Genomic DNA, 26,799 nt, shown 5'->3' with positions numbered 1-26,799 from the left:
AAGAAGAGTGAATGAAAAGAAAGCACCTTGTGGATAACATAGGGCTATTGACAAATGCATTGCCATGAGGTAGAATTTACTCAATGGTAACTGGTATGCTCTCTAGAAACACAATATGATATTTTTATATGTTTCATTGATGACTTAATATCTTCTCTTCCCTCTCCCCAAATAGAATGCAATATCCTTAGTATGTACTAATGCCTAGTGCATACTGAGTGTTCAATAAATACTATTGATTGAGTAGAATCATTATGCCAACTTTATCTTCACACATAAGTTGGGCTAACTCTGCCTGAGCCTCAGGTAATTCTGAAACCAACTTCAGTAATTTAGTTTGAAAAAATACCACAGCCTTAGATTGAAAAAGTCTCTAAAATACAACCTACACTATTGTTAGAATATAATTGTGTAAAGTAGAAAACATTCTCTATGAACAATTGAAAAGGAGAGAAGCCAGAGTTATGCATCAATGTGGATTCAATATGCACATATAATAATACATATGTGTATATATTATATACATTCATATGTGTGTATGTGGACACACATATGTGTGTGTATTTATATATGTGTGTGTGTGTATATATATTTGTCACCTGATGGGATAAGTAACTAGAAGCTGACATTATTATTGCTGAAGTAGGACAATAAGTGTATGGGAGACCTTAAGTGGATAGGTTAGCACAATAGTCATAAATATGCTAGCAATTCTGGGAATGTATCAAGATCAATGTTCCTTTTCTTGCACATGAACTAGAAGTTAACTTGATATAAGTTGACAACAACTATCTATCCATATAGCTGTATGTAGACATAATTTTTTTCATTACTTATTTTTGAATTTAATATTATTTTTCAGTCTTTTATTTCTAAGCTTATCTTTGTTAAATACATCGTTTTATCAACTTATTTTTGATAAAAAATATTATAAACATAGTATATGAGGGAGCTTCAAAATATTTTTGAACAATTCCATTACATTTTAATCCCATAGTCCAGGAACTTTGTGAAGCCATTCATAGTTTAATGTGAGGAGTGGAATTAATCATAATTCATTAAAAAACCAAATTATTAAACTATTCCTAATTATTTAGCTAAAAAAGAACATGTAAATTAATCTAACAAATAATAAAAAAATGTAAAATGTTTCCTCTAGTCCGTTACATATCAATATGTTCATTTTAAAATAAAACATGATTGATCAAAATACTTTATTATAAATATGAAAGTTATGCCGATTCATAAGATTTAGAGAATATGAGTATATCTCTATATATGTTCGATATAACTTTATTATCAACTGGGACCATATAAAACCAATAAAATAAAAGAAGAGTCCTCTCAGCCTTATTTCCATTGGTTTAATAGAAATATCTTCTGGATGACAGAAGCTTAATCACAGCATGTATGTTAATTATTTTCAGCACAGCAGAAAGAAGCAGGGTATGTTGATGTTACTGTAAAGACACTGCATTCATAAGTTTTGCACAAAAGGAAAAATTGTTTAAGGGGATAAAAAAGAACATTGAATTGGAAGGAAATGCTTTTGTTGACTTTTCTCAAAAATAGGACTAGTATATTGTACCTTGCCAAATTAAAAAATTATTGACTAGTACAGCTGTGTTAAAAATATTTTGGCTACTTATAAAAACATACTTTGAGGTCTAGGAATTCCACTTATGTTCTATGCCCTATGTTACCACTTAAAAAAAACTCTACCAAATATATTAAGGCGAATGTTAGTGCAATATTGAATTAAAATATCTTTCAAGTAATACTTACTTCTATTCTTCAGCCATCTCTTTCCCAAAGTCTTGTTAAGGATCCATAACCTGAAAGTAGAAAAAAAATGAAGATGTGATAAGAGTGAAGGATTACCATGAACTAACATATACTCACATTATTTATTTAATGTTTGTATTAAAAAGGCAAAAAAGTCTACCCTAAAATTAAAATATGCATCCTGAATTTTATATCGAAATATAGATTTAAATATTCCATTTTAAATCTGTGTACTTGAACCACTTCCCCAGTTTAAAAAACAAAAACAAGAAAAACTTCTCTTGTTTTCCAAAAAGCCATTTGATGTATATAATACCTCAACATCCAATTGATTAATTGTTGATGCTTTTTTTCTAAATTTGCAAATATATCAAAGCAAAGATCAAGAAATTTACAGTGAAAATTAATAAATATAGTAAAATATTTTCAGCCAACATAATTTGTATAGTTTAAAATAAAAATCAAAACCTAGTACAATTGTTATTGTTGCTGTTTACACAACAAATTTTATAGACAAAAAATTATCATGGGTGAACCTGCAAAAAATTCTATGAAATAATTGGTTTAACATCTTAGTAAATTTAAATTCTTTAAGAAGAGAGAGGATATCAGTAAAGTATTACTTTTTAATTTTTAATGTGATTGTGTCATTCTACCATGTTAAAGTGTATAATTTAATTACATTCATAATAGTTTGCAACTATTATCACAATATTTTTTATCACCCTACAGAGAAATTCAGTACCCTTTTCCATTAACACCCCTCTCACTCTTCTCCAAGCCCTGGTAATCATAATAAATGTTTTGTCTCTGTGCATCATACAGAAATGCTATTTTTACATAAAGCTTTATGTTAAATGTTAATATCATAATACATCCACTTAAATAATCCTATTATTTAACATTATGAAATTAAGACACTAGTCCAAAATGTGTTTTCAGAAATGCTTTGCAAATAAGTCATCTTATATGTTTTACTTACAATTTATTTCCTGGCCAGTTTTACTTGCTGTTATAGGCATGCAGGCATGATTTATCTCCATTAGTAACTAAAATAGTGTTGAAATGAGGTGCAGGTTTTGGAAAACATATGCTTACTGATGAGGCTTTAGAAGTGTTTTCCAACACTGTGTGACAGTACAAATATTAACAAAATGATTTACGGTTGAGTTCAGTTTTTTAAACAGTAGAACATTAATGTAAGCTGCAGAAAGAATGTTTTCCTCCATTGACCTAGTTCATAAGAATTGGCAAAGTAGTTGGAAACTAAAATATTAAGGAAGGCAGTCTTCTTCCCAGACTATGATTATGCAAAAAGAGGAAAGCATAGTTCTAAGCTTTTAACCCAATGATTCATGATTTTCCACCTAAGCCAATGTTTATTTTTAAATAATTGCTGAAATAATATTACACAACATATAAATGGCTCAATTGTATATATATTTATATATAATTACAAGTAGTTCTTTTTTATTTAACACTAAATTACTGAATTAATGAAAATAATATATAAGCAATTAAAATTGATTTATTTGATAGTCCACATAATTTACTTTAAATACTCTGGTATATTCAGTATGTAGTACATTAATTTATCATTAATCTACACACTACAAAAAGTTATTGGGATTCAAAGAATTCTATTTAAGGATTCACCTTTTTAAATTGGTTATAATTCTAATTTTTCTCATCAAGAATTTACACTCCATGGAATCATGAATTCTTCAAAATTCCAAATGTTGCACAGTAAATATGCATGAGTACATGGGACTTGGTAATTTTACAGAGTTGTAACAAGTAATTGGTCATCGTTATAAGTGAGGATCAAGAAGTGTTGGCCATTGTGAAAATGTCAATTGTACCCAAAGAAATCTACTGATAAAATACAATCCTAATCCCGATTTCAAAATTATTCTTTAAAAAGAAGAAATAAGCAATCACCAACTTTATCTGGGAAGGAAAGAGACTCTGGGTAAGCAAAGTGCTGCTAAAGAACCATGGAGTAAGAGGCATCACGTTTCTGGGTCTCAAAACCCACTACAAGGCCATGGTAATCAAATAGTCTATTGCTGGCACAATGACAGACACAAACCAATGCAACAGAATCGTCAACCCAGAAGTGAATTCATCCACCTTTCGGCATCTGATCTTTGCCAAATGATCAAAGCTCATTAAACAGGGAAGAGATAACCTCTTTAGCAAATGGTGCTGGTAATACTAGACAGTAACCATGTGGAGAACAATGAAGCAAGGCCCAAGATATATGGAAATAAATGGATCAAGACCTAAGTGTGAAACATAAACTCTAAAGACCATCAATTTTTTTAAAAAGGACAAATTTAGTGGATTAATATGTAGCATAAATGCATAATCCCAAATAGTCTAAAATTCACAAACGTCAGTAGACAAACTAGATGACTAGTCTCCTAAAAATGAAACCATTAAAATTTTTCACTAAAAATTTAATTCCAGATTGGTAGGAAATTGGCAACAGTATATCAGATAAACAAATCTAATATTTATAGAAAAGTTCAACATCTCTAAAAACAATATGACAAACATTTCAATTAAAAATGGGATAGAGAATACAAAGACTCAACTAAGCAGACATTCAGGAAGCAAACAAAGACATGAAGATATGCTCATGATCATTAGCCGTTAAAGAATGGAAAATCAAAGTAACAAAAAGATATTATCTCACTCCAACACTGATAGACAAGTTTATTTTGCTAACCTGCCCAATAGGAACATATGGAATTAATAAAGTTGCATTTGATTGAAGGGCAAATAGATAAATGGCTCAATAAGGCCCACCCCTCTCTCACTCTCTGGTGCTCAGACCAGTTTGCAGCTGCATTAGTTTATTCTCTGCCTCAACTTGTGAGCTACAATACCTGTGGGACAGACAGCCTGTGGATAATGTTTCTAGAGCAGTGGTTCTCAACCTGTGGGTTGTGACCCCTTTGAGGGTCAAATAACCCTTTCACAGGGTTGCCAGATTAATTACAGTAGCAAAATTATAATTATAATGTAGCAAGGAAAATACTTTTATGGTTGGGGTCACCACAACATGAGGAACTGTATTAAAGGGTTGGCACTGGGAAGGTTGCGAACCACTGCTCTAGAGCTTGAGTTTCCTTTGAAACCTGCTTCACCTGCTGGTGGAGTGTACATCGCTTGAGCTTGAGGCTGATGGATCCTGTTGTCTTGCATGGCTTGAGTTCGATATCCCATTGGGGCCTGCTTCCCTAAGTTCCTGAGCTGCTGACTGTTGGTGACCCACCTGCTGCCTGTGGCCGGACTACCTGCATTACCTTAGGGAAGACTCAGCTGTCTGGTTCCTTGACCTTGGACTCAGCAGCCCTCATGAGTTGAAGGAATTCCACATATTTACAGTGCCACAGAAGTGAGTTGAACTGTACCTTTTGTACTACTGTGTGGATTAATTAACTGTTATACTCCTCTATGCTTTAAAAATCTATCCTTATATATGATTTTATATATATATATATATATATATATATATATATATATTCATGTGCCCTGGTGTTTTTTTTCTCTAGAGAACCCTGCCTAACAGAAGCACTAATAGCAAAATTTTACAAAAGAAAACATCAAGCACTTGGGAGGGTGTGGAGACATGGGAACCATAAAATACTACTTGTGGGACTCTAAATGGTGCAACCACTGTGGGAAACTGTGGTCCTTCCTAACAATGTTGGAAATAGAAATGCTATATAATCCAGCACTATCACTACTAGGTAGATATCCTACAGAAATAAGAGCTATAACACATATGCACACCTTTATTTATCACAAAGCATTCACAATTTCAAAAAGATGGAAACAAACTAAATGCCCTTCAATGAGAGAATGGATAAACACACTGTACACACATCGGAATACTTGTCAACCTTAGATTAACAATGAATCTTTGATATGCCTGAAGACATGGATAAACCTGCAGGACATTTGATGACAGGAATAATTCAAATACAAAAGGGAAGATATTATATTAGACCACCATTATAAGATTTCAGAAAAATAATTCACACCAAAGAAATTATTTGATGATTATTGAGGGACTTTTCTCATAAACCCTGAGGATTCAGAGTAGAATGGAGAGTAAATTACTAACTGGAGGGTAGAAACATATTCATCTGGAAAAAAGTGAAGTCAATATTCGATAGAAGCGGTTCACTCCAACCCCAAACGCTCCCCCCACAAAAAAAAAAACAACAACGGAGCAAAGACTATAGAAAAGGCTAATTAAAGAAGTCACTAACCTGCAAACAGAACTCTGATTCAGGTAATTCTGTTTTGCTACAGAAAAACTATCTGTCAAGATTCTTTACATAATATTGCAGTAAACAACCAATCTTGTCTTATAAACACAAAGCATGTTTTTCTGCCATAGTAAATGTCAAGCAGGTTGGCTACAGTGGTCTATTAATCATGGTAACTAACATAAATAGGGTAATAGAACAGCTATCATAAACATGGCCTTTTAGGGCACAAAAAGGTTGAAGGAATACTAGCAACCAAATGCTTTAGTCACAAGTAGGCTAGGAAATGCAGTACAATCGTGATGTTAGTAGCAAAAAAGTCAGAATCATATAGTAGACAATACAATTGGCTATAGTTGCCAAAAGAATCATAGTAATTCAGTATCTGCTACTAAACACTGAAAGTTTCTGTTCTGAACAGTGTATCTTAAGTTGTCATAGATCTTAAAAATCCACTTTTTACAGGCATTAAAGTGATGAGATTTTATTTTGTATTATTAACTAAGGACAAAATTTTATGAATAATAATATATTTACTTTACAGAGCCTAGCATATGGACTGAGCATGTTTAAATATATAAATTATATGAATTTTCACTTAATATTTTAACTGTGGGGATCATTACAAAATTACAAAAACATACTGTACTTAATATTCACACCTTTTAACAGTAGTGGTCAAGATTTTGTGGATATACTAATGATAATAGATGCTTGATAAAATGCATATTGCAGGGTCTTGAGCTAATATTTGATAAAATTGGTCAGTATTTGATTTTAGGGATCTGTGTTCTCAAAGCACCTGTGTTAGTCTAGGTACTTTAGAGAAACAAATCCACAGAAACTCATGTATAAGAGAGTTTGATATAAAGGTTAAGGGCACATCAAGAAAACATCCCAACCCAATGCTACACAAGCCCACAAGTCCAACATTAATCCATTAACCTATATGTCTGACACCAATCCACAAAGTCCTCCTCCATCTCACAAAACAGACGCAATGATGCTGACTGCAGGAGGGAAGCCAAGTCAGTGAATATGTAAGCATCTCAGTGCTGGCAGGGGTCTCCACACGGCTATCCCAGCACCCAGGACTGCACTGGGGTAGGTCCATGCAGCTTCTCCTCAGGGATGTCTTACAGGAAGTGAGGAAAGACCAGAGAACTAGAAAGGTGAGGCTCACTGAGCCATTTATCACTCTGCTCTTCAATTAACCCCACATATGTTTATCAGCCAGCCAGGTTGGCACAATAAACAACTATCTCAGCACCCAACTGATTCTGATATAGGAAGTCCTGAGTCCTGAGACCACATTTTGAGAAGTGATATCGCAGCTGATTAGTTCCCAGAAGAAAAATCACACATATCAAAATTAAATTGGGGAAAATAATTTGTGCACATTTTACTTAGCTGCTGAAATTGTATTATTAAAATCATTATGCTGAATGAAATAAGCTAGCCATAATAGGATAAATATTGAATGAGACTAATTATTTAAAATATCTAGAACAACTAAATATTTAGAGATACAAACTTATTAGTGGTTAGTAGGGGCATGGTGGTATGCATGGTGGTCAGTAGGTTTCGGTGGGAGGAAAAGGGAAGGAAAGAAATAATGCTTAAGGGACACTTCGCTTTTGCTAGGGTGTGCTAGTCCATGTAGACTAGAGAAACAAATTCATAGAGACTCAGATTTGTATATGAAGAGCTTTACATACAATAGCAATTGAACAATAAGAAAACATCTCAGCCAACTCTGGATAAAGTTCAAAAGTCTAATATTATCCCATATATCAGATAACAATCTATAAATTCCTCTTCAGACTCATGCAACACATCCAATGATGCCAAATGCAGGATGATCACAGGACAGTGGGTGGGAGGTCTTGTGGATCCAGTGGGTGTACGCATCTCAGCACTGTTAGCAGGCTCCATATGGCTTATCCAGCTCAGGGCACTAGCGTAGTTCTATGTGTCTTAATAATTGAATGTCGACCAGGGTGTGAGCAGAGAGAGAGAGTGTACTCTGCCTCCATGGAGGAAATACTGAAGTTTCCAGAATCCTTAGCAGCAGGCCATGCTCACACAGAAGCCTCATTGGCTATATCCTGATTGACAGGCTAAGTTCTACTTCTTCACTCTTAATCCTTAAATTGACATAAGATTATGTAACTACCACAAGCCACCCTTGTCAATTTGACAATTTAGCCATACATAATTTTCTTTAGCCATATATAATTTTCAAACAAATAATAAAATCATATCTGTATTTAATAGGATAAAACTAAAATGCAAATAATTCAAAAGTGTGCCACCCTCATTTAAACATAACATTCTATAAGTGAATAAAACAAAAATATCCTATGCATAACAATTACTGTTAAGTAACACCTACACCTTAATCCTATAATCCTATGTATCCCACATGGTTCCCACCTAAGAAAGTTTATAAGCCAATAAATTCATGCCTTTATGCTCCCAATTGGGTATCAGATTTCTGTGCTGCCCACTTACATGAACCCAGTGCTCTGAGAAGACAATCATATTCTTTGATGTGAAGAATCTTCATTCCAGTTGGAAACTTGTGAAATTCACATCCATAAGCAAAGTCAAATCAGGAGTGGCCATCCATAAAGTCTGCAGCAATATGCACCAGTTCACAGACTCAAATAAATATCTTCTCTTCATCTGTTAAGGTTCTAGTCAATTCATTGTGGGCTGCCTCACTTAGCCTCTTCAGTGTGTCCATTGGTTGCCTTGCCTTTGGACCATGGCCCCATCAAAATTTTCAACAACCCAAGGCCCCTGAGATTAGGTCATGAACTTCAAACCAGTCAACTTGCTCTCATCTTCTGCTCTAGTTCCTGTAAACAAGATCCATGGGTGTCAGTGGCCAGACTCAACCCATCTCTTCATTGCTGCATTTCTCCCACTTCCACTCAAAAAGTGGACCCAGATGGTCACCTAGCAAGCATTTCAGCTAGCCACAGCATCACTTTAGCATTCATTCCTAAAGAGGAGTTTTCTTCATGGTTCCAGATTTTTTTCAGCTTCTGACAAAAACCACTAGAGTTGAAACTTCAAAAAGCCAAAATTTTCTTTTTCTTCAATCTTCCAACAATGGCCCCTTAGGCAAGAATTTTCAAATACAAACATCCTGAGTTCCAAAACACTGGGTGGGGCTTATCTTTTCAGAGCCTTCTTTGAAGGTGTGGCCTAAACCTTTCTAAAGTTTCAATTTTAATGACTGAAGACAAGTGTACCTAAAGGATCTCTATTTTCATACTTCCCATAATTATTTCTATAAATCCTTATATCAACAATAATAAGCAGAAGAATCAGTATAAACAAAGTAGAATCAGATACTAAGCTCAATTCTTAAAACACACAGAGTAAAATTCTTACCATAAAATCTCACGTCTTGCCCTGACCACACATCCTCTAACCTCCCTTATCTCATGAATATGCGCTCTGCTCTTTTACTGCACTCCAACCACTTTCACCTCCTTAAGTGTCCTTCAACATAGAAAGCATCTTTTTCCCTCAGAGGCTTTACATTCAGTTCTCTGTAGTTGAAATATTTTCCCTAGATATACCACCATTATTGCTATCAGTTCCTGTTTATCCTCCCCCTACCCTTCCTTTCCCATACCCCCATGGAATCATTACTCCCATTATGATTTCTAAGGGTTTGTCTATCCTAGCTTCTGTGTATTGAAAGCTCTTATCTGTACCAATGTACACACACCACACTAGCAGTATTTGTGATGTTGAACTGAGGTCATGATAGTCGGGGGAGGAAGGATTAAAGAACTAGAGGAATGTTGCTTGTTTTGTTGGTGCTATATTGGACCCTGGATGTATCGTCCCTTCCATGTGGCCCTTCTGTGAGGGATTGTTCAATTATCAATAGATGGGGGTTGTGTGTCCACTCTGACCCCCTCTTCTTCACATCCATGTGATTGTCTGTTTTTGAACTTCTGATACCTGTTCCCTTAGATACCTCATGATCACACAATCTGAGGTGCCTTTTCCATGTGGGCTTAATGGTTCCCCTGTTATATGGTCACTTGTTTGACTTCAAGCTGTGAAGGTCCCAGGTACTACATCTTTTAATACCCCGGCACTATCCACTTTCTCCACCACATTTGCTTATGCACTTAGTTTGTCTTCAGCGATCATCTCAGGAAGGGGGGTCTTGCCCAGTGCCACATTATTAGAATAAAGTGTTTTTGAGTTGAAGGAAGACTTGAGTAGAAGCCAGAAGTCCATCTGATGCCCTGATGTAATATATGTACATAAGCCAATAACCCTACCTTTATGCATTAATATATTTACATATATACATGTCTATATTTATACCTCGATGTATAGTTTTTACTTCCTAGTTATTTCCTCTCTTTCCCTTTACCTTCCTCCTGCACCACTATCATGTTCACCCCTCATTTGCTTCTCAGTAATTCCTCTCATTTAGGTTACAATTGATCAAACACTTTAATGAGATCTTTTCCAGCAGTTTTCCAAGTGCAATATGCCATTTGATTCCTAACTATTATTTGAGTGGGCATTGGTTGTAGCTCAGACACAGTGAATTACTGTTTATTTCAGTCTGTCCTCTGTTTAGCCTGATGCTGTTAATTTGTCCAGTAGTGGCGATTTTTGCTTTCTGTATATTGAGATGTAACTCAAATTGAAGATTTTTGATTTTAACTTTCCTCAGTATTAGCTTCAAGTATTCTGTTTCTGGTAGCAAAGTTTGTGTTTTCTGCATAAGACAGTCTGGTCATAAGACTTCCTCCAACTCCGATGCTATGATTTTTTTCTATCAAACAGTAAGGCAGAAAGCATTGCTAGCAGACCTGCCATCTTGCTTCTAAGTTGCATTCTCTTTGCATGTCTTCCAAGAAAGATCTGTTGGCTCTTCTGGCAGTCCGTGTTACTTTCAATATTCTTCTGCACTGCAATAATTCAAATGCATCCATTTTCTTTGATCTTTCTCATTCAATGTCCCATTTTCACATGAATGCTAGTAGTGGATTGAGTCATGCACACCCTCCTCCTCCAAGTAACCTCCTTGTCTGTCAATACTTTTAAGAGGTCTTACAGAGATTTGCCCAAGGTTATGCATTGTTCGATCTCTTCACTACTACTTCCATGAGAATCGATTTTGATTCCAGTAAGATGAAGTCAATTAATTATTTCCCATTTATCAAGATGTTTCCTATCAGTCCGGGTGTGAGGACTTTTTTTGTTTGTTTGTTTGTTTTGCATTGAGTTGTAATTCACACTGAAGATTGCAATCCTGAATCTTCATCAGCCAGAGCTTCAAGTCCTCCTCATTTGCAACAAGCAAAATTTTGTCATCTATATACCACAGGTTATTAATAGCCTTCCTTCACTTCTAATGCTGTATTATTGCTCTTATAATCAGCTTCTCTATTTTCTGAGTACAGACTGAATGATTATGGTGAGAGGATACAACCCTGACACACACATTTCCTGGTTTTATACTATGCTGTATTGCCTTGTTCTGTTCACAATACTGATTCTGAATCCATGTACAGCTTCTCCATGAGATCACGATGTGATCTGGAATTCCCACTCTTCTCAAGGCTGTCCATAGTTTTTATAATTCACACAGTCAAATGTCTTTGCCTAGTCGATGAAACACAAGAAAACATTTTATGGTTCTCTGTGCTTTCAGGCAAGATATATCTGACAGAAGCAATGATATCCCTTATTTCACATCCTCTTCTGGAGCCAGGATGAACCTCTGGTAAAACCTGTCAATTCACTGCTGAAACCATCGCTGGATTATCTTCAGCAAAAGTTTACTTACAAATGATTATATTGATACTTTTGTAAAATTTGAACAATCTCTTCTTAGATAATAGCTACTAATTCAACTCACTGCCATCAAATCGATTCTGACTCATCGTAACCTGATAGACAGCATAGAATTGCCCCTGTGGGTTTTCAAGACTGTTCCACCCCTTAATGGAGTAGAAAGCCTAGTCTTTCTTATCATCGTGTCAAATGCTAAACATTAATAACTCCATAGGACAGGTTAGAATTGGCCCAGCAAGTTTCTGAGTTACTATGATTATGTATTGCTGTCTACTTCTATATCTCCTTAAAGGAATGTACATTAGCCCATTGCTTTATCTCTAGTTCCCAAGAGTTGGGATATAGTTATTGTATAGCTAGTGTTTATGAACTAATAAAATGTAATGGAAATATAAACTACACAAGCAAATAAACAAAGGATGTCATTTTAGGAATGAAAAGTTCCATAAAGCAAATCAAGGAGAAAATCTCATGATCCTGGTTGGAGTGGGACAGTGGAGGGTGGACATTTAACATCTCCAGAGGCAATCATCTACAACCAAAGTGACCATGTAATTAGCATGCTCTTCATATAAATAAAAATTCATTCTAAGATAAAAGAAAAGCAGTGGTTTTATGAATAGCTTTAGGGTTTTAATGGGGAATAGAGAAAACAGGTCAATTTTAAGTTTTTCCTAAAACTGTGCACACTCAATTGTAAATTAATTAGAGAAAAGATGGCATTTAATTGAGAAGAAAAGACAGAAAAGACGATCTGCTCCTGTTTCTACTCTAGAAGAATAGTGACGTGTCGAGGAAAACATCATACTAACAGTACATCTAATATTACTAGATATTCTTGCTTGCTTAAATCTGGAATCTTCAAATATATTTACCAGATCTATCTCATGTAGAAACTTCTGACATTGGCAATTTATTATTTATGTCTTAAGAAAGAGTCTGTCACTCACATTGGTTACCAAACAGGAAAACAAAAACTCACTAACCATTGAATTGAATCCCACACAGAGCGACATTACCTTGGGTTTCTGAGACTGGCTGGTGATCTTGTGGTGGGCCGCCTGATGCCTCACCTACAACATCACAGGGCATTCTCCAATCCTCAAGGACAAGAAGGTAGGTGATCTCAAACTGTCCATTAAGCTGCCCCCTTGGTGAAAACTAGAAAAGTACCTGGAGGCTTGTCAATTCGTGTTCTGCATGAAACCCAGACCTGGGCAAGTAATTTAAATTTAATGCACCAATGTTAAATGAGGAGTTGCTTTGGGATGCATAAAAGAAAGGTTCACTGTCACAGATTCCTTAATATCTTCCAAATTAAGTAGACTACTGTGGTTGACACCCAAGAACCACCCTGTGTGACAGCAATGAAACTTTCCAACTTTATCTTTCAAAGTGAACAAGATTGTGACTCTGACAACTCAGACCATTAGCTCGAGTCCCTCGGCAGGGAAGGAGGCAAAGAGAAGAGAAAATCCATTCTGCTACACCTGTAAAAGAAGGGGCTAGCCCCTTCTTCCTCTCCTTGCCTTCCGGCACAGTTTTAACCACCTTTAAGAAGTGTGTTTTAGGCCTTTGAATAAGTTATAGCTTTTCCTTTCCTAAAGCAGTTTAAGATATTTCTCATGAAATCAATAACATCTGACCTTTTTCTAGAATTACTTGAGGAATTACTCAATTTTATTTCTCCCAAATAAAATGGATACAATTTTAGAAATGAATTGTTCTTCTGTATCTTCTACATATTTTCATTCTTTTGCATATAATCTAACATATGTTGGGTAATTAAGTACATGTGAAATTTAATTGCTTCAAAGAGGAAAAAAACCCTAACCTTCAGATTAATAATTCTGACTCTCTACTGATGACAATAGAAGACCAACATCCTCACAACTGACCCAATAAGTAACATCAAGATAAATGGAGGAAAGGTTGGTGTTGTCAAGAATTTTGACTTATTTAGATCCACAATCAATGTTCTTGGAAGCAAAAGATCAAAGATGTATTGCATTAGGGAAATCTGCTGCAGAGACCTCTTGAGAGTATTGAAAAACAAGATGTTACTTCGAGGACTGAGGTACTCCTGACCCAAGCTCTCTCTTACACATATATGCGTCTCTATGCATTTGTTTGTCTAGTCAACTGGACCAACACAGATGGCAAGACTAGTCTTACATACTTTGGACATATCATCAGGAGAAACGAGTCCCTGGTGAAAGACATCACCTGTGGTAAAGTGAAAGGGCAGCGATGGACACAGTGTCTGCATCTATGGGCTCTGGCATGGGAGCGATTGTGTGGATGGTGCAGGGCCTGGCAGTGTTTCCTGCTGTGGTGCACAGGGTCACGATGGGGTGCAGCTGACCCAATGTCACCTAACAACAACAACAACTGAGAGCAAACTGGAAAGACATGGGAGGCATATAGCATAGTGTGAAATGAATAAATGAACAAAATTAAGGGAATGAATAAAAGTAGAAGTAGATGGGTGGAGCCAATTTTATCATCAGAAGTATGGTATACTTGTTACAATGTCGGAATTACAGTGCATATTGCACAGTAGCTATTGAATGAGTGAATGATGGAATGAACAAGATGACAAGGCAAAGGAGAACAAATAAGTTTTGAAGATCATCTTAAACCTGGATCCGTTATTTTAATCTAAATTGGCAGACTGTGGTGGTACTCCACGTGCTGCCAGGGAGACGTTAACTTTTAGCAGCCTTGTATGACAGAATAGAGTCCCCAGGACAGTCCCCTCGGCTGTAATAGTTTGGAAGCTGGTACCCAGGTTTTTCTCCCACGGAGATGCTTGGTGAATTTGAACTACCAACATTTTATTAGTTTCTGAGCGCATGTCTTTGAGCCACCATGGTTCCTTTAATTCATGTTCTTCATGAATTAATAAAATAAAATATATTATTAATAATTTAATAAAATGAAATATATTATTCAAAGAAGAAGAGGAGCTATTTGGCTGAATTATATCCTACTATATTCTTCTGTTTTTTGGTCTCTTTTTTGATTAATGGTTTGTAAACTACAGGACCATACTGTGAGCAAATAGGAGGTATATGATTATCCCCAATTATAGATAAGTGACAGTAACTGAAGGTTAAGTCTCCAGATCAAGATCAGAATCAGAAGCAAATTCAAAAATTGAACCTTGGTCCTCTAATGCTTTACCTTCTAATTGTGATTTACAGCATAGGTACATTGATGTTCCCTAGGAGATTGTTAAAAAATACACACTAGATGCCTGGATAACATCTGAATATCAATAATGTCACTAGAAGACTGACGTACAATATGGAGATGGGCTGTAAGTGTGGTATTTGATAAGTGGCTTTAACTTATGAATGTAGAGTTGATCTGAAATGTAAACCCCTCACTCAATTGCAATAAACAAAATATTATCACTGGTTGATTCCTTGGAAATATTAAAGTTAACTGATCAATTGATATATAAAATTAGATATAAAATATATTCTATATAGTAACTGAAAAATGTTACCACTATTTAAAGCATGCATATTAAATTATAATAATATTTATATAAAGTAAATATGATGTAGAAAGGAATATAACTTAGGTCAATGAATATGGTGCTTAAAAAATAAAATATTTAAAGGAATGAATCTCTTTTTAATTAAAGTAAAACAAAGCAGACTGGTGGGAGTATTCAGAAGCATTCAATCCAATCTCTGAGAAAGGAGAATACAAAAGGGAACACAAAGTAATATAGCAAAAGCAAAATTTGGCATCCATTTGCAAATGCAAGTCTATTTCAACACATGTTAACATCAGGGGGTCTGTGAGTACACAAGCACACAATAGCTAAGTAGAATTGATTAGATCCTCAACAAAAATATGAAGGTTGTAACATGCTAATTAAGGGAAATTGCTTTTGGTGATCTCATGCTAGTAATAATAAACAATAATTTGGGGAAATTTGGCTCCAATCGAGGGACTATGAAGCCTACATTTAGTTTATTATAAACACATGTACCACTCATCCCTCAGATTAAAGAATGGTCAAGAGTAGTAAGTTCAGAATGGTGTTTGTTTGTTTGTTTTAAATAAGGCTGAGACAAAGCATGTTTTAAAAGTAATTGCCAGTTTAGGGCTAAATTACATAACGTCTTTACACTTTCCCATACAGAGGATTTTTGTATGCAGTTTATAATTTTCCCATAAATATCTACTTATTATTACTATTTTTAACCAAAGTAAACATGTAAAGTGACCAAAAGAGAAAATGAGAGACATTAAGAAAGAGAGAAAGTTGGAAGAGAAGATGCTTCCATGAAAAGGGAGTTATTAACTTACAGAGAGGAGAGTAATTGAGCTAAGTTTGTAAGATGAACTAAATTTTCTCAGTAAGAAATTTTAAAATTCACTATCTATTGCAAAAAAAGAGAGCTAGGTGTTTACAGGTAATTATATGGGTGCATTTTTGAACTATAAAGAGCATGATGCACTTATTTCAAATATCTATCAAAGTCAATAGTATTTTCATTGCACACTTGACATCATTTGAAAATATCTAGGCATCCATACTTTGTCTTAGAGTATTTTCAAAATTGTGCAGTACTATTTGCAGAGCACAGCCCAACATGAACCTGCTGCTCCACCAGCAGGTGGTTCTATTTGAAGGAAAGAGAGTCGCAAGTAAGATGGCATTAAAAAAAGAATTTGCCAACACTAACATTTACAATATGCTATGCTTTTACAATATGATATAATAATAAAGTAAGTCTTTTTATAACTTGATGCTAGTGTTAGAGCTTTCAAAAGAATGACATGTAACTGTAGGTTATGGGATTGTTCTCTAATTTTCCAACTTCAGACATATTTTATTCAATAAATATCCAATGCATATCTCTTTTCTTGCACCTAAACAGAAATACACATAAACACATACACTGTATCATTTAAACAGAATATTGTGAAAATCTCCATTGAGGTGAAAATTTGTTATACTTATCTTACAATAATGATATGCTTTGGGAATCTATATCTTTTTCTGAAATTTCTCTTGTGTTTACAAATAAATTGTTCTGCAATGTGTTCATCTTTACTTATTTGTTCCCTTGGATCATATACCTGCTATCTTTGTTCCGCAGTTCATAGTCGTGTATATGAACCTGGAGCTTTTTATGATATTTAGTTATCTAATGAGAGTACATACAACTAGACTATTCCATAGGAGCAAGAATCATGAGAATTTAGCTCACATTTGGACAGGTCAAAAAGGAAGTATGGTTGTTACATAATATGTTGTCCATTTGAGACATAAGAGTGAAGGGGTGGAGTTTCACCTGTCAATCAGGTCACGGATTGATAACTTAATTTGGAGGCACTAAGGAGATAAATAGTTCATGACAGGCCAGACACAGGCTGACTCCCTGCGAGACACGCTTGCTGACAAGACACATGGAGCTATCCAAGAGCCCTGGCACTGACGGACCCACATGGAGACCCATGCCAGCGCTGAGATGTTTACATGAACACTGCATCCACAGGATTTTTTTTTCAATTTATAAACCAAAACTTTAATCCCAACAACGTCCACAAAACATATTACATTACAAATGACAGCATGAAAACAAATCTTGTGCAGTAACGCTAAATTCAGCTCTACAATGTACCCTATTAAAACTGGCAGAACATTGATATCTTGGATTGCCCACATTTTCCAAATATGTGTTACAAAATACTTTTTTGTATACATCAATAACAAAGACTTTATGACCTAAAGCAAAAGTAAAGAGAAAAAAAAACTCCTTAAAACTATCAAATTCAAAATGAACAGAGTACCTTCTGCACATGGTTGAAGACGAGGTTGGATTTATTTAAAACCTCTAACCTACTTTAATGGTGCAGCTACTTACTTTTATCGGGTGGCTTCAGAGACTGCTCATGCCACTACAGCTGCCTTTCCCCAGCCACAGACAAAACAAAAAGAGCCATCGTTGCCTCTTGTTTCCTCAGCATTAAACATCGCACTTTAGCTGGGTGAGACTCTTTGACCTACTGGCTGGTGAATTTCCTGCACTTGGCGTCATTGCATGTGTTGCCTGAGTCTGAAGAGGAAGTAATAGATTGGCATTGGACATATGGGCTAATATCGGACTTATGGATTTGATCTAGACTGGGCTGGGATGTTTTCTCACTATTCAATTGCTCTTGTATATAACGTTCTTTCTTATACACATATGAGTGTGTCTATGCATTTGTTTTTCTAGTCTACCCAGAGTAACACAGGCAGCATGAATTCTGAGGGAAGATACAGTGTTTGAAAAGGTCACTTAGAAAAGGAAATGTTCAACGAGATGGATGACACAATAGCCACAAGCTTCACTTTGTTATAATAAGGTTTCAGGAGCTGGAAGCAAGCAACAACAAAGATGAGTGTAGGTATCAGAAAGCAGGTGATTCTGGGGATGAAACTCAGGGAATTTTGAGTCTTTAATACACATGTACATTAAATTTTAAAGTTTCAATCACATGATAGTCATATCAGAATATTCTAATCTCGTGATATTAGCACATTTAAGTTGACTTCTTAGATTTGACTGTTGATTGTAAGCCAAAGACCATGTCTAACATATTTTACTTTCCAATGAGTTGCTCGGTACTTGGTCTAAAAATAGTGCTCAAGTCAACTGATTTGGAGTTCATATATATTAAAATGCATAGTGTTTTGGGGGTGTGTGAGTTTGGGAACACAAATTACAATCATAATGTAAATAATTTCGTATATATGAATATTAAATTAAAATTAAAAATCATTTAAGATTCCAAATTCTCTAAATTTCACCGTTTCTGTGTTTATAATCCAACAAACTCAGAGAGTTACCTATAACATCCCCACACTTTATGAACAGATTAAAGATAGTTACTAATTAAGAAGTTTATAAGTCATGAATGTATATTTCAATTTGTTCTTTCATAGATCTTCCATTTTTCTTTCCTCAAGATGTCAAGTGCATTAATATATCTGACAAAGTAAACTGAAATTAAATGATATGCAATATACTAGTGCAAATTGCTTTAAATTAACTCCTCAAAGTTTGATAAAAATCCTATCATATGATAACGAGGTGGCACTTAGAGGCACAGATAAAGGATGTCTAACTATTTTAAGAACACTGTGTTAGGTTAATCAACATAATGTCTATCCTGATAATTTACAAAGTCCAGAAAGATAAATTATACAATATCCTAGACTAAAATATATAGATATTGTAAGAAAAGTGAGGTTATCCAACATCCTATACAATAGGCTGATTTTTTCTCATTTATATCTAATCTTCAAATTTTATTTAAATATTTCCTACTCAAGATAATTGATGATTAGAAAAGTTCAGAACTTATTTACTTTTAGTGGTCATAACTTATCTATAGAGATAAATCCAAAAGGAAATTAAGCCATGGTGCACTGGTACATGTTTAACAATGATTCTGAAACTTTTGTTGTTGTTTTTTTTTGTCCTCCTGATTCATAGTATCTGTCAATTTCCGTGATATTAAGACTCCTGCCACAGCACAGACTAATTTCAAAATAAGGACGTGGTGTTCCTGAAATTGGAAGCACGTTGCACAAGCCCCCCAAAGGTTGGTTAAGGCAACTTCAGCAGATCACGGAATTAAGATCACACAGTAAGTCAGTACTTCACGAAAAATATGATTAAATAACTTGGGAGAATGGTGTCAATATATGTCCCTCGTGGGGAAACACTACTTGAAAGCTATTTCATGGCATTTAATACAGTAGTGGTTGTGTGCCATCAACTTGATCTAATGATCACAACTCATTTTTGTGAGACCTTGTGGCATACTGAGTTACTGCTGGGCTGCCAACCTCAAGGCCAGCAGTTGAAAACCACCATTTGCAGGAGAAAAATGAAACTTTCCTCTCTGATAAGTTGTTGCGGTCTTTGAAACTCATAAGGACATTTATTCTCTGCCATAGAGTTATTGTGACTCTGAATTGACTTGATGGTGGTGAGTTTTTTTCACACAGAACCCCATTGGGGATATGTAACTCTGATGATACACTTTCAGTCTCACTGGGTACATTAAAACAAGCACAAAGAAAACCCTGCCATTGAGTTTTGCTAAAACATTTGCGTCTCAAAAAAAAACCAAAAAAACTTTTTGCTATTGAATGGATTCTCATGGACAGATTTCTTATTGGACAGTATGGAACTGTCCCTGAAGGTGTTCAAGATGGTAAATCTATATGGGAGCAGAAAACGTCATCATTCTCCTGCCCAGTGGCTGCTGGTCTGAATGGATAGCCTTGCAGTTAGCAACTCAACATGTAATCCACTACACCAGCGGGTCCCCTTAATGATACATAGTAGTTATCACAGTCTACTCTTGACAACAGCACCAAAACAAACTCAACTCATTGTGTAGAATGGTGGTAAGAAAGAGCTTTTATAAAAATGAAATAGAAGAAAATCACTCGTTCATGAGGTTGGACTGTTTAGATAATATTTTCATTTGTGCCACTACCAGTTTATTCATTTTTCATTGTTATCAAGTCAATTCCAGTTCCCAGCGACCCAGGGTCTTAAACGGTAGAACTGCCCCCTGTGAGTTTTTGAGACTGTAATTCTTTATGAGAATAGAGAGCCTTGTCTTTCTCCCTAAGAATGGCTGGTAGTTTAGAGCTAATGACCTTGAGAATAACAGCCAATGTTAACTACTAAGACACCAGATTTTTTTTAAAAATAAATAAATATCTTAGAGATATTTATTTTTAAAAATCATTGCATTGAGTTGATTCCGACTTACAGTTACCCTTTGTGGCAATGTGGAACTGTCTGGTGAGTTTCTAAGACTTTAAATCTTTAGAGAAGTAGAAAGCCTCATCTTTTTCCTGTGGACAGGCTGGTGATTTTGAACTGCTGACCTTGAAGGGAGCAGACCAATGCAAAACCCACTACACCTCCTGAGCTCCAGAGAGATATTTATTTAGCATCGACTATATTCAAAATCAGGACCTCTAGTGGTTTCGTGGGGGGAGGGCAGGAAGTGCACACTAAACTAACTCAGCTGCTGAGGTCAGCAGTTGGACAGCAATCACTCTGGAAAAGATGAGTCCAGTTCCTTAAAGATTTGAAGCCTCAGAAGCAAGATGGGCTAGTCCTTCTCTGCCCTGGAAGGTCACTATGGTAGGAATCCACTCGAATGCAAAGAGCTCGGGGCATTTGATTCAATACTGGAGCGCTGGAAACGCTGCTAGGTAAGCCTTTGGCTGCTAGCCATGAAGGTGGTGGATCCCACCCACCCGCCACTGCCCAGGAGACGGGTGAGACTTTCTGCTCCGGTAACGATTTACCATCTTGGAACTCCTATATGGGGTTGTGATGAGTCAGAATCAACTGGGTGGCGATGAGTTTTTGTATATTTGCCTAGAAGATGCTAAGGTATTAGAAAATGTCTTTTAATTTATAAGGGTAAATAGTTCATTGCCCTCCCCCCCACCTCCAACAACAACAATAAAAACACCACCACCCTGCCATATAGTTGACTCTATTAGGGACATTGTTTAGGCTTTTTGAGCCTGGAACTCTTTACGTGAGCAGGTAGTCTCATCCTTATGTGTGGATAATGGGTCTGAAAGCAATGACCTCATCTTAAGCAGCGCAACCACAAAGCACAGTGGCACCTCTTAATGTCACTTTAGTGCTCAGTTCCTTTCTTTCTCTCATTTATTTTGCAAGGAAGGATACTTAATTCTAACACCTCATGTTATAGGAGCATCTTTTTGTTATTGTATTTTACGCATATCACTTGACGTGTCAGGGTTGCAGAATCTTTCTTAAGGAAATAAGCTGTCATTTCCCCCTTAAAGATACAATATTGAAGGTCCTTCCCTTCATAGTATTTTGTTAAAATAACAGTATGTTAATATCTATCAATCTATTCTACGTCAATATACCAAAGTGTTTACATATCACTTTTGGCTAGTTAGAGTAATTTATATGCACATATAAATATCCATAAAAATTAGTATTTTGGAAAACAGAAGTACATACATGAATAATTGCTAAATGTTAACAGAATAGAAAAACAAACACAAGGGGGAAAAGAACCCAACCATCTATTTTGTCACAAATTTCAAAGCATGGCCCAATTTTCTTTAACTCAACTCATATGATCGTGCAAAGTGGAACTCAAAGTTCTACTCTGTCCAGTGGGGGTGCTATGAAATGGAATGGGCTCAGAGCGTGCGCATTTGTTTTTGTTTCCTATTGGATAATCAGCTGGTACAGTTTCTACTATCCTACTTTAATAGTTGATATGCTCTGTTATTACACAAAGAAACTCTGATGTTGAATTATATGACTGTTAAATAGACAATTTAATAAAACCATAGCAAAATCACTAAGATAGTTTGTTCACTGGCCATAATACTGTAGGTCTTATTAATATTCCAAAATGATACTTCCACAGTTGATATTTTAATATATCCTTTTTTACCACATAACATTTTACTCACCATAAGAGCATACAGCTGGATGTTTTTCTTTAGATTTAAAAAACGCTTATGTGTTTACCTATGCAGAAACACACCACGCGTTTATTTTCTGACCACTCAGCAAAGGGCATAGAAATGTTGCTACCATGGTCACCATCGCTTAATTACTTTTAAAGGTACAAAAATATTTACTTTACAGGTCATCATTTGAAATGAATATCAACATACCATTTCAGCTCTTTGATAGTAACATTCAAACCTTTTGAAGTACAATGTAACAGAAGTTATTTTTCTGCCTTGACCTTTGGAACACCCTGTTCCCAGTTATAAAAATGTACTTTAAAACCAACATTACTCAAAGGATAAATTATATAGGTCATCTATACTTAGTGTCATGGAGATACAAGAGAGCAAAATATGAGATCTTCTAATATTCAGATCTGGTACATTGTTTGAGAAGAGTGTTTGATCTATGTTAATAATTCAGTACTGCATAGTGTGTAGTTATTAAACAGATACATTCTAAAAATACAGAAATGCCATATTTTATATGTGTCAAAATTTTATTCAAACATCAGCTGCTCACATACCGTATCAAAAAGTCCAATCTTAATAACTAAACACCTACCAGGAAAAATGAAAACCCACAACTTGCTGACTTATTAAGCAAAGAATAAGATATAAATGTGTGAGTTAGAAGCAGAAGTATTGCCAAAGGCTAATAGTTTTGCCATGGATTTGAATTCGCTATCAGTATATTTTAAAAGGCAGAGGAAAGCCCACACTTTGGGGCAATACTAAACACTACACCAAGGAAGTTTCCCATCAAAACTCTTGCCTTTCCTCATCAGATCCACTCATGGAGATGAATATAAACATGGAAAAATAGAGGGCAGAATATCAAAGATAATGAGGACTTGCAGAAAAGTTCACAAGATGATATAGCCTATGTTATCTTCATATATATATATATATATATATATATATATATATATTTCATGATATCAAGAGTAAAGCAATATCAACACTAGTTTATATGGTCCTCTATACTGGGGATTTTTTTTTTATATTTGACCTTTATCTACCTGCGAGTCTGAGCAATAAATATCATATTCAGCATCACCTTTATACAATTTTACTTTCTTTATCTACATTGTACAAAAGGAGGGAAATTCTATTCTGAAGTAGCTCAAGTTCGATTCTTAAATAGTCATGTGATTCCAACCCTCCCCCCGCCCCCCAGCCATGTGCTCCGTATCATTTTACTCTAAAATAACTACGCGGATTTCAGCTCAACCTGCTTTTGCTTATAATGCATGACATAGCCCGTGAGGGAGCCTGAGAACAGACTCCCTTGAAAAGCAAGGTTCTCATAGTTGGCCTGTAACCATGGAAGCAGATGCCGTTTTCTTTCTACCCTTGCTTACCTCTTTGCAGTTTCGAGCTGCTCCCTATTGTCAAAAGGGGTACGCCTTGATTTTTCTTCATCATGAGCGAACTTGCCTCTTCTTCAAAGGGCCTGATGCTGCAGGTCATTGGCGACTGTTTGCACGGTCCAGAGAACAGCCTTGATGTAACCCTGACTCCGTCTGAGCCACACCGCCAGCCGTGCGTGCATCTGCAGACTGTAGGGGACATTGGAGATCTGTATTTGAAAAGAAGTCTGCCTGATTTTGCCATTGTGCCTTTTCACTCATCGATCGAATGAATATCGAACCTTCTGTCTTTGCATGTGTGAAATAGATAGCTGAGCAAGCACTTTTGTGCCCAACCTGTACAGTGGCCAAAGGTTTCTGTTTTTTTAGTCTCTTTCTTTCTCTCTCTTTTTTTTTTTTCTTCAGATTTTACGAAGGTCTTGTTAGGGCCATCTATTTATGTTTTTATCCAAGTGTTGTCATCACTGCTTCAGTTATTTCTTCAGCAGTGAGGTTTGTTTGGTGGTAGAACAAGTATTTTCATTTCTGTCAGGTATGCTTGCGTTCTCTTGCAGCGTCTTAAATTCTAGCGCAGTTCCATTGACTTTACCCTATTAAGCAAGAAAATTGAGGTTATCTGTTTCAGGAGATCCTTAGATGCAATCTGTCATTTAACAGGTTTAATTCCAGAAAGGTGAACTTGAACTGCCTCAAGGTAATTTCAGTGATTTGTAAGAGTAAGTAAATCAAATAATCACATTGATTTTAAGTTGCTAGAATAACATGCTAAATAAAATTGTCTGATAACCTCTGTTACAGGATTTTTTTTCTTTGCTTCTCCCCCTTTCAAAATGTGGGGAAAATGCTATTCTGGATCCTTGAAATGTACTTAAAGGCCAAAACTGCAATAGGTATTTGGCCTACAAAGGAAATAACATGTCTATCGTATCTATTTTATAACATGATTTAATTAGACAGCATGCATTGTGACACTGTTCTTTACTTTTCATTTTAATGAAATCATAATTTACTGCTTGTCATCAATAGCCAATGGCTATTATAACACCTACTCTTTCTGAATGTATTCTTACTGAATGCTTATAGAATCAAGTTCATGTCAAATGCCTGATATGCTTATCTTCAGGATAACACTTTGCAAGCATTGTCTATTTGTGCCATCAATGTTTATTTTGTTTTGTTTAGCTTTAAGAAACCACTAGATCACACTTCAGGGCATATCTTTTTTTTTCTTTTCAAATTGCCACAGGCAAAGGGGAGGTCCATGAAAGAATAAAGAAGGTTATTGTGACAGATGAAACATAATTCACAATGAGTACTCTTTTCATCCAAGCTTTAAGTAGCTAAGGATTACTTCCAAGCTGAATTTCTGAGGAGGAATGCATGCACTGATTTTTCAGCAACATAGAAAGACAGATTAAATATAGAAACGGATTTCTCTTGAGTTAGGGGCTGGCTATTTTATTATTATCTTGTCTATCTGTTTGGGCTCTTAGTTTGTTTTCCTTCAAACAGAAGATGTGCTGCTCAGAGAGAATCTGGAGAATGGAAGAGAGTGGGTGGGCAGGGAAGGAAAAAGAAACAGCAATAAAAGTTGGAGATTTTTATAATAGATAATGATAAATGATGAGTTGAATAGATTGCTGTTTTCTGTGGCATGCATATGAATTAGCACACATTTTTCAACATGAACTGCAAAAGTAGGTAAATTTTATTTCGTAAATTTAATTTACATTTGTTAAAAAATAATTACTATTTTGCCTTTTTATACACTTAACTCAAATAGATTTCAAGTTGCTGTATAGTAACATACAAGGGTTATTACTAAACTTCAGTGAAATAAGTATATTTACTTGAATATTCAACTTTCTGTCATTCATTTTATTTTAAACAATGAGAATTTTATTTAAACTTTACAAATTTGTATGTTTAAATATATAAAAATGTCCTTCTATTGTTTGGTAAAGTCTGATTTTAGATCAATTAAACAACCAGCAAAATGTTATGCTTGATAATTCTCTTTGAATTGCAAGAAAATTCCAGACTAAAAAACACATTACATTTTGTGTGTATTTGACATATTTTTAATTTCATTTATCTTTTGGACTTAGTTGTTCATGAAATATTTGTAGTTTGCTTTATTTTCTAATATGTTGAAGGCTCGTTATTGGAAGAGTTTTCTATTTGTAAAAGTATTCAAGGTTTATCTGCTAACATCTACATATTACAAAACTTAGAAGTAACTGATATTTATCAGTTTTGTTCAATCATGATTTGTCATTTCAGAAAGTGAACAAAAATCTAAATTATAAATTGAGATATTTTTAATACATGTCTTTAATATTTCAAATATTGTAATGAATACTCAGAATGTGCTGAATTTGTTTAGATATTCCCTAAAATGAGTCATAAGGACTATAGTCTGCAGCTACTTCTTTCACCTGTTTTTTATTAAAGCACAATAATATGGTTATTTTCTATCTATATCAGTTAGACAGTCTTCTATCTGTATATGTAGTCAGATTCATCTTAAAATTTGTTAACATTATTAATAAATATTTGTCAGCACACTAAAAAGTTTTTCTTAATTAACTGATTTTTTGTTTATCTTTGTTGTGATTGAATTACTACTGGTCAAAAGTAGAAGAGTGTGACTGTGATTTCAGAAAATATTTTAATCTTACAATCATGATCTATTTTCTGATAAAAGTTTAAATGTAAAATCCCTATAGGAAATACTGAATTGCCATATAAGGTACATTTTCCTAGGTGGAATTTATCTTCCCTAAAACATATTTTAGTAAGGTCCTTGTATATGTTTTAGTCGAGACAAATACAGGATCATCTTTAAACAAAAAATAAATATTTCAAAGCACTATATAGATACATAGATATAGATATACAGAGTGAAACAAAGAGCTATTTCCAGATCATTTATACAAAGATTTCC

At 35.1% G+C, this 26,799-nt stretch overlaps 1 long non-coding RNA gene across 1 annotated transcript in view; it reads right to left on the bottom strand.

The window, feature by feature from the left end:
- LOC123521060 overlaps nucleotides 1-23,964 on the bottom strand; it is a 48,249-nt gene extending 24,285 nt beyond the window's left edge. The window contains exons 1-2 of the long non-coding RNA XR_006679551.1: nucleotides 23,844-23,964; nucleotides 1,786-1,835 (exon numbers count right to left, since the gene is read on the bottom strand). This is a non-coding gene — a long non-coding RNA (uncharacterized LOC123521060). The remainder of the gene's footprint in view (nucleotides 1-1,785; nucleotides 1,836-23,843) is intronic.
- Nucleotides 23,965-26,799: the final 2,835 nt, after the last annotated feature.

The sequence above is a fragment of the Echinops telfairi genome, unplaced genomic scaffold, assembly GCF_000313985.2.
Source record: "Echinops telfairi isolate 266 unplaced genomic scaffold, ASM31398v2 ScPeMD7_7469;HRSCAF=8507_0, whole genome shotgun sequence".
Classification (NCBI taxonomy): Eukaryota; Metazoa; Chordata; class Mammalia; order Afrosoricida; family Tenrecidae; genus Echinops; species Echinops telfairi.
Note: the sequence above shows the minus strand (reverse complement) of the source record. Positions and strands in the feature narration are given on the sequence as shown.